At 50.1% G+C, this 8738-nt stretch overlaps 1 long non-coding RNA gene across 1 annotated transcript; it reads left to right on the plus strand.

Moving 5' to 3' along the window:
• Positions 1-6904: 6904 nt before the first annotated feature.
• Positions 6905-8537, plus strand: LOC118603894. Its single transcript, XR_004951445.1, has 3 exons — positions 6905-7011; positions 7930-8032; positions 8464-8537. It is a non-coding gene; the product is annotated as an uncharacterized LOC118603894 (long non-coding RNA).
• Positions 8538-8738: the final 201 nt, after the last annotated feature.

The following is an 8738-nucleotide window of genomic DNA, read 5'->3' on the forward strand; positions in this document are numbered from 1 at the left end:
TTTGAGTTTGCTTTTGCTTTTTTTTCCCTCAAAGACTAAACGAAAAAAAAAAAAAAAGAAAGACGCTTTTCCACTATTCAATTTAACTTACTCAAGTAGATTACAGTGTGGCAGTGGTTACCGTGATTTAAGCTTGTGAGGGATTTAATGTGAGGGATTTAAAAGCCATTGCTTGAAAAAATATATATATCTTTTTGCATCTTAAAAAAAGAAACGCCGCTTCAAAACGGTCTCGATTTTCCATTCCCACAAAGAAGCAAAGCTAAATGCTTTTAATACTAAACACATTCTTTCGTGATTTCTAGGATCATGGTGGCCAAGACAGAAATTGAAAACTACCCGCAAGATGCCTCTCCAGGAATCGCTTTGATCTGCTCAGATATGGCTGGCAAGGCAGGGAAGACGCTCAGGTGCTGCGGAAAGATAATGCTGGTGAGTCATACTCATGGGGCTTTTTTCCTGCGAACCCAGACTTCCGTTTCAAGTGTGACCTTTGAGATGAGACACAGCATCGGCTGACTGACAAGACAGTTGTCAACAGTCACATCTGATGACGTCAAGTGTTGGTCTCCATGCTTTATTTCGTTAATGCCGACCTCCCCAGTGTGGCTGAAAGGGTTAAATTGGAACACAAATGTCACAGTGCTCTGTAATTTGCAAGCGCTCTGTAATTTGCAAGCTCTCTGTAAACGAGTTTCCATTTGCCCTTCATCGTGAACCACCTCGAGGCACAATAACTCTGAAGTGTTTGTAGGCACAGAGTTCCTCTGATGTTCGGTCTTGGTTTACTCTCTCCCAAGATGATCAGAGTTTCCAGCTCCTGGACCGTGAACGTCACCCTGGAGGATAGGAACCACTTCTGTGCCCCTGTAGGAGGCACACACCAGCAAGGAAACACTCAATGAAAATTGGGGCTGGTCCCTAGGGGGCAACGTGGTCAAACATATCGGGAAGATCTGGCCACAGCCAGCAGAGGGTGGTGGCAGTAGGAAGTGGATAGAGCATTTTAGGAATGAAGGAAATGGGACCGATATGCAAATGAGGCCGGGCTCCAAGCCCCGAAGCTATTGAAAGGGGCCAGATAATCCGGAGGGTTTTGACAGCCCCTCCCTCAGATGTTAGCTGCCACCCCTGTCTGTTCCATCACCTCACACATCCGCGCACTAAACCTTGGGACAGCAAGCCATCTTTTGCCACCCAACCCCCAACACGCTCTCACACTCACACCCTGCCCCCGCCCCAAGAGAGGGCAGCTTAAAATATCTACATTGGGATTACGCCACTTGTACAAATCCCGAAGAGTAAGACAATAAGTAACAGACCAACGAAGGGAGCACAGGAAAGTGAACCGTGACGCACACCGCAGAAGCAACGTGAGCACCTGAAAGTGTTCGGTCGCTGTGATTCGATTGTTGTCGTCCTTGCCATGCAGTACCCGTGTGCCCAGGGCTCGGCAGCCACTGTCCTCACTGGAGCTTCGCACTCATCATGTGACTAGCCACTCTGAGGAGTGACGAGCCCACGCCACACGAGCCACACGACCTAGGAGAGGCAGGCGGCGCCGGGATTCGCACACGGCTCCTCGCCCCGGGCCGCCTCGCTCTGTTACCGCTTACGCATTCATTCACGTAACAAGGGTTTATCGAGGACTTCCTCGCTCACTGTACCAGGGGCCCTGGCACTCCCTGTTGCCAGGGATACGGAGATAAAAGGCATGATAGTGTGGTACGCCGTGGCCGTGGCAGAGAAGAGTCACCAAATGCAGACTGGGCGGGACGGCCAACGCTTGCAGCAGGAGGCGACAAGAGCATTAAAGCCTGCCGATGGCCTTAATGGCACTCTTCAGCGTACTTCCACATGCCACGATGATGTGCGGTGACTGCAGATGCAAGCGGTGCCCCTCCCTTGTTTTGCGATGCCCACGGCACAGCCACACTGGCTGACCTGCATCAGGACAAGGTTCGAAGGACGACTAGGAGAAGTGGGCGATCGGGGAAGAAAATGGGGGTGAGGGCGGTGTGGGAGACTGGAAGGGCTCCGGGCAGAGGAGAAGGTGGGGAAGTCTGAGAAACGCCTCTGGGCCCCGAGTGGAATAGCGACAGGAAGTCTAAGAGGTAGTCACAGGCCACGTCACACGGAAGGCCTTTTATATCACGCCGAGGAGCATAGATTTTATTCCGAAGAGGACGAGGGTGTTTGGGAGAATCTTACACAGGGAAATAGTAATATCATAACTGTGATTTCAGAAGTAACATCATGCCGGCATGATGGAGAAGGGACTAGATGCCGTAAGTCTCTGAATGGCAGGACCAGCGAGGGGCTTCCTGCATAACCCAGGGGGAAAATGACAAGGACTCGAGAGGGCAGTCCTGGTGAGGGTGGAGGGAAAGGGTGGGTTCTGGACTTCTTTAGGAAGTAGAAGAGGTCAGATTTACTTCCCAAGTGATTATGAATAAGTATTGTGGAAGAGGCAGGTGTCAAGGATGACTCCAAGGTTCTGGCTTAGGTCACTGGGCAGATGGTGACACCATTTCCTCTGAATAAGCAACTTGAGGACGGAGACTGTGGCTTATTCAGTGCTGCATTATCAGCACACGGTGCTTAGTAGGTGCTCAATAAATGTTTATGGAGTGAATGACGGCATGCCTGCCAGCTTGAAGAATGTAAAAAACAAGCCGGGAGTGGAATGATGGGACCCGTGGAGTATGGGATGTTTGAGATGGCCAGATGAAGGTGCGCTGCAGGCAGTCAGGTATGTGAAACTGGGTCTCCAAAGGGAGATCGGGGCCAAAGGCACAGGCTGGGGAGACGTCCCCATGCACGTTCAGAGAAGGGAGCGTGGAAGACCAAAATCATGGTCAGATCCCGGGAGACGTTGACAGTTAGAGGGCCAGCAGGGGAACAGGAGCCCACAGAAGAGGCGTAAAGAGAATGGCAAGAAAGGATGGCGCTGGACAGTTTCAAGGTGGTGCCACAGGCCCCTGGAAGACCAAGTAGAATGAGGACTCAGTTCCACACGTTGAATTTAGCAACCAGGAGAACAGAGTCATGTGGACCCGCCCGGTACGCACGCTGAGATGCTGCAGACTGCTGGCGGAGCAAGGAAGGACGAGGCCTGAGAGACACGCCGGGCAGTGACAGGTGAGCGCCGGGCCGGACGGGCTCGAGAGGATCGATTGCTAAGCTTCCGGGAATTTTGTAAGTTGCCATGAAACACAGCCATTACGAAAAATTCGATGTTATAAATCTACGAATTGAATGCGCTGGACTAAAAACGAAAGGAATAAACCCCTAAGACTCATCGCTTCCGAATTACTGACGTTTTCGGTGCCGTCGGGGTTATTCGCATGCCCTCGGCGCGGCGCAGGTCCTGCAGAACCGGGAGCTGCCGTGCAGCTCTCCCCAGCTCCACGTTCAGTGGCCGTCGTGGGGGCACGTCCTTTCACCTTCCCACCGGGCAGCGTGGCTCGGGGCCTTCCTCTGGAGAGCCCAGTGCTAACACCACTGACAGCGGGCCGGCGAGGCTGCGGTAGCAGCGGGGCCAACGCTGGAGGATTCGGACAAGGATAGTTCTTAGCTTCGGGGGATGCCGGTGTCAATGGTCTGGAGAGCTCTGGCCGGCTTGAGGCAGGGCCCAGCCAGCAAGGGTACAGAGGATTGTGGGTAGGCAGGAGGTAGGCGGCAGGAACTGGGGTATCGGTTGCCTGGCCTGACACTCGGGGCTCGAGTTCAGGGTCAGAAGACAGCCAGGACTGGGGCAGAGGCCACCCCGAAGGACTGGTCCCTCACACTCTGCTCGTGTTGGGGCAAGGACCGCAGCAGGCTGGCCTCAGGCCCACTCCCCGATGGGGAGGGGTTTCAGGTCTCGTCACCTCTGGCCTGGCTGACAGGAGCCTGCGGGCAGCTGCGGTGAGCCAGGCTGGAGGGAGGCAGCGACCGGCAGCCAAACAACGGGAAGCGAGACTTATTTATTTAAAAAGGAAAGAAAAATAAAAATAATTTTGAAAAATTCTGATGTCGTGGGCGGCATGAGTCACTAGTTACACTCGACGGTCGCCAGGGGGTGGGGGCCGTGTTAGGAGGGTGGAGGCAGGAGCCGTGGGAACCAAGGCTCATTGTCTGCAGAGGATTTTAAAAATGAGAGGAAAACCAAATAATCGGCCTGCTGTTTTATTACCCCCATATGTGGCGACTCTGAACAACGGCAGTGATGAGCCACTTCTCCCCCACACAGCCATGGGCTTCCGACAGTCTTCTAAGCAATCGGTTGATTGTATCAGGACAGGCGACACCTTCTTTAGTTCCTTTTTTGTGGTGTCGGCTTCATAGAAGCACTTATTTTTAGAGCGGCGGAGGTAAGTCTCGCTTTCCATTCAGACGACAGCAAGTTTCAAGGGCCCGTGATACGCTGTCAGTCGCGGCAGGAGTTTAGGACCATTCTTAGAGATGGGACACGTCCTTTGGAAGAACAAGGCAGAGGGCCTTGTTCTGTGTGTGCAATAAAACATGTCAGAAGGCGTGAGTCATCACTTTCCTAGTCACCTAGAATCAGCCCTGGCAGAGCAGAAAGAGGTTTTAAGCATAAAACAGTCTCTGTAAAAAAAAAAAAAAAAAAAAAAAAAAAACCCATGAGCTTGCAGGATGTGCGGGGGTTGGCCCGGAAGCAAGTTCCGGTGCGTATCAGCTGGATGACCTTAGAAGTACTCTGCTCAACGGCTCTGAGCCTCAGTTTCCCCATCTGCAAAATGGAGCTGGCCATTCCTGACCAGCTGTTTTCCGGGTTCTTGTAAGGATGGAGGGGTCGCATATTCCAGAGCTTGGTGCTTTCCAGGATCCAAGAAAGGGAAGCATGTGTCCAGAGTGAGCGTGTCTGAGGAGGAACATCAACTTCCACTGTGGACACAGTGTCCTTAGGAAAGCGTGAGGACGTCAAAGTGAAAACCGGAACTCGGACCCTGGGTAAACAGCTCCATGGGGGAAGGCACAGGGCCAGGGCTCTCGCGGGGGTTGGGGGCGCTCAGCCCAGGAAGCACGTGCATGAGAAAGGAGGTTTGTGGGAGCAGCGATCGCATGGGACTGCACCTCTCGGCAGCCCAGAGTCGCCGTGCCAGGCTGGGAGCAGCGTCCCCAACACTACTTGCCAAACAGGCAGATTCAGTTGGTAACCAGATGCCTCTTCTCTTTTCATTGGCTTTCCTGCATTTTTGAAGAGTGATGTTTCTTCTGTGAAGGAGAGGGTAGAAATCCTATGAACATACCAACTCTCCCCAGTCGAATGGAAAATAAAACCAACAAAAATGCCCCCCGGCCTCTTTCCTGCTTGCTCTGCTCGGAGTATACGCTGCCGTATGCATAACATGAGCTTTCTCTTTCCTGCCTGAGAACGGAAGGACAGTCCTTTCTGGAGGGTGCCGATGTTGGCACTGCCATGATGGGCGGTGAACTGGCAGCCCTCCCAGGTGTGGTCCACCTGCCCTCTCTGAAGCTGAGCAGGGGCTGGGGACGGAACCCGCCCTGTGCTTCCAGGCCGGACCCTCCCAGAATGAAAGGAGCTTTTCCACGTCGATCTCCAGGACTTTCCAGGAAATCTAGGTAACCAGGGGCAGGACAGGTCACTACAGAAGAGGACCTGCTCATCCTGCTCGCCTGCACTTAATACACAAGGCGAGGCCGAGAGGGGAACAGGACAGATACAGGACAGATCAGATTTGAAGAAATAAGTCAACGAGATGGTCCTGGTGTTTACATGACTGACGCAGGAGTAGGTCGGGCAGGGAGCCACGCATCTAGTGACCTGCTTTTCCTAGCTGGAGAGATGCCAGGTGAGCTTCCCTCCCAGGTAGAAACCCGCCTTCTCCATGAGTCACCCCCTGCCTGATTCCACTGACCCAACCCAAGGGCCAATTACTCACGTGCTCTCTCTCTCTCTCTCTTTTTTTTTTTTTTTTTTTTGGACAGTGTCTTGCTGACAATTTCTCAAAATGCTGAGGTGAAGAAGCTTGAAATTTTATCCTGGAAAATTTCGCAGGTTAAGAAACATGGCCAAGTGCCCTCAATCAATTACAGGCACATATAGAGTCAGTCTCATTACGTTTTTTAGTGTGTTATACAAACTGCCCAACCACGCTGCTTCTCATTCTCCAAATATAGCCTCTACGAAGTAAGCCAGACTATCACCAGGCAGGGGTTCTGCAAGCAGAGGAAGAAAGCAAAGCAGGTGTCAAGGTTCGTTAACCTCATCTTGGTCTCTTTCTGAATACTGTCACCCCGAAACGTCCAGGCTGCCTCTTAAGGTTTCACGTGCAATAATGCAAATTTATACTTGCTTTGTGTATGCATTTTTATGTCTCTCTTTGAGCCAATTGCCGCACCGAATCGAGGTACTTTTATCTCTGATATCCTGGATCTCAAATAACCTGCCGTGGCGTTTCCCATCCCTGTGCCCTCTCTGAATCTACTTTCAAATCATTAACCCTGCTTTCCTCATTGGCTTTCCTGTTGGAGTGGCCAACGGGCGCAGAGAAACACAGCCTTCATATTTAATCGAGGCCACGAAGGCCTTTCCTTGGTAAAGGGGAGAAGGTATAAGTCACAGAAGCCATAACAGCCGATAAATCTTGCCTGAGAAGCTGGCTCTCTCCCCCAGCCATGTCCAAAAGCTTCATTACACAGTAAGTGTGCAGAGGAAGTGAACCTTAACCACACCAGGGCTAAAAAAAAAAAATCACACTGGTTTCTGGATGTCGCTTTTGTAAATTAGTTTAATTGCATCACATTTCCACCTTGAACATGTGATAATAAGGTCAGGGTTACCCAGGAGAAGGCAGAAAAACCCCGGATGTGTCACTGCGTGGCACCTTCCTACACAGTCTCTTTTTCCCTAGGAGCTGATGATGAATCATTTGTTGACATCAGTGGAGCCATCACATGGCAGGCACGAACCGGGCTTCCTAGAGCAAAGCCACAAGGAGCAGGAACGCGAAGCCCCGACCCTTCCTTGTGGAGCCAAATGTGAGAAAGTCTCTTTCTCTGTACTGTGTGGAATTAAATAACCATGTGTTAAAAAAAAAAATTACATCTACTGCCTTGCAACACCAACCTGTAAAATATGCTGGAGCACCTTATAGCTCTTGCAAAATATAATTACAGATACCAGTGCTTTGAGAGTTTGCATGAAAATAGTCCAAATCAAATTAAAATAGTAGCAAAGGCCGAGTGTAAACCTGTGATGTCCATTCTCTGAAAAGGGACCAGGAGTAAGGCCAAGAGTTAATAAGCCTTTTCGGATCAGCAGGAGACTGCTCCATTCAGCCAGGACTGTCAGCCTCAGAGATCTGACCCCGCCCTCCTCCACGGAGAATTAAATCTGAAAACCCTGATGGCAGATGTTTTTGTGTGGGTATTCCCTGTCCCACCACGATGCAGAAATAAACAGCTACAACAGTGGGGGCTTGGAGACATTCATTTTTTAAATTGATTTGTTTATCATCTGAATGCAGTTCAGTAAATTTCCAGAGAGAAAAGATTGGGCAGCTTCCACCATTATGAGCCAAAAATTTCACATCTGCTAATGTTCCATCCTGACTCTCTTAAAGAGAACTATAATATTTGTGCACAAAGAAGCTTCAGGAATAAGTCAGATAAGAGTCAGGGAAATCCACCATGTCAGGGTTCTTTGTACCAAAAAAAACTTATGAAAGTTCTTGGGCCCATCAGTGTAATTGACTGGAGATATATTAGCACATTTCCCCACTAAATTATCATTACAAAAATCTTTTAAATAAAAAAAAATTTTTAAATAATTGATCACAACAATAAAGATAATAGTCATAGTAAATACATATTTTCTGGAAGGTTTTAATGAAAAGCTGCTTAAACATCTACTCACTAATTCAGGCACTGTTTACCTATATCACGGTTTTTGTCTAGATGCTATTGGAATGCTTCACCTAAGTTATTTTGAATTCTGACACCTGGGTACCAGACGCCTACCAGACCGTCTGTCCAGCTTACGATGACTCCCAGTTCTCTGGTAAACCTCATCCGCCGTTTCCAAGGGGTTGGGCTGACCTCGTTCATCCTATGCCTCCTGCCTCTTGTCTCCAGCAGCCTGGGTGCCCACCCTGCCCAGGCTCGGCCACTCACTGGCCCTTCTCCAGAAAAAAATCAAGTGGAACGAGGAAGTCTTTCCCATTTTCTGGACTTAAAATGTGCAAACTTGAGGGCGGCCATGTTCCCTCCCTCACACTGGGGAGCAGGGGAAGTCCCTCTACAAAAGACAGAGAGGAAGCTCCGGTCCCTCCCAGGCATGTACCCATCCCTCCCCGAGGTCTGGCTGCAGGCTCTTACCTGGTTCCCTTTGACAGTCCTGAAAACTGACGTTTTTCCTTGTTGGTTTCGCTCTGGGTGCTTTCTGTCTCATACAATCAAACGATCTCTAAGGAGTATAAATTCTCATTTCAGAATCGCATCATTCTGTGCAGCTTTGGGCTCCAAGCTGATCTACCATGAAAAGCCTTACAGCTTCTCACAGGCACTGGCTCTCAGCTCTTCGTGCAGAGACCAGCTACTTGGGTGTGAGCCCTGCTCATTTTAAGGATGTGAATTTAGCAAGTCCCTTAGCCTCGGTGAGTCTTAGTTTTCGAAACTGTAAAAGAGAGAAATCGACTAAAAAATAATAATGTGATAAAGTGCACAAAGCCAAAACTTTGGGGTTAGCCTTGCGATGAAGTCCCAGC

This window comes from Rousettus aegyptiacus, unplaced genomic scaffold (genome assembly GCF_014176215.1).
Source record: "Rousettus aegyptiacus isolate mRouAeg1 unplaced genomic scaffold, mRouAeg1.p scaffold_m13_p_1, whole genome shotgun sequence".
Classification (NCBI taxonomy): Eukaryota; Metazoa; Chordata; class Mammalia; order Chiroptera; family Pteropodidae; genus Rousettus; species Rousettus aegyptiacus.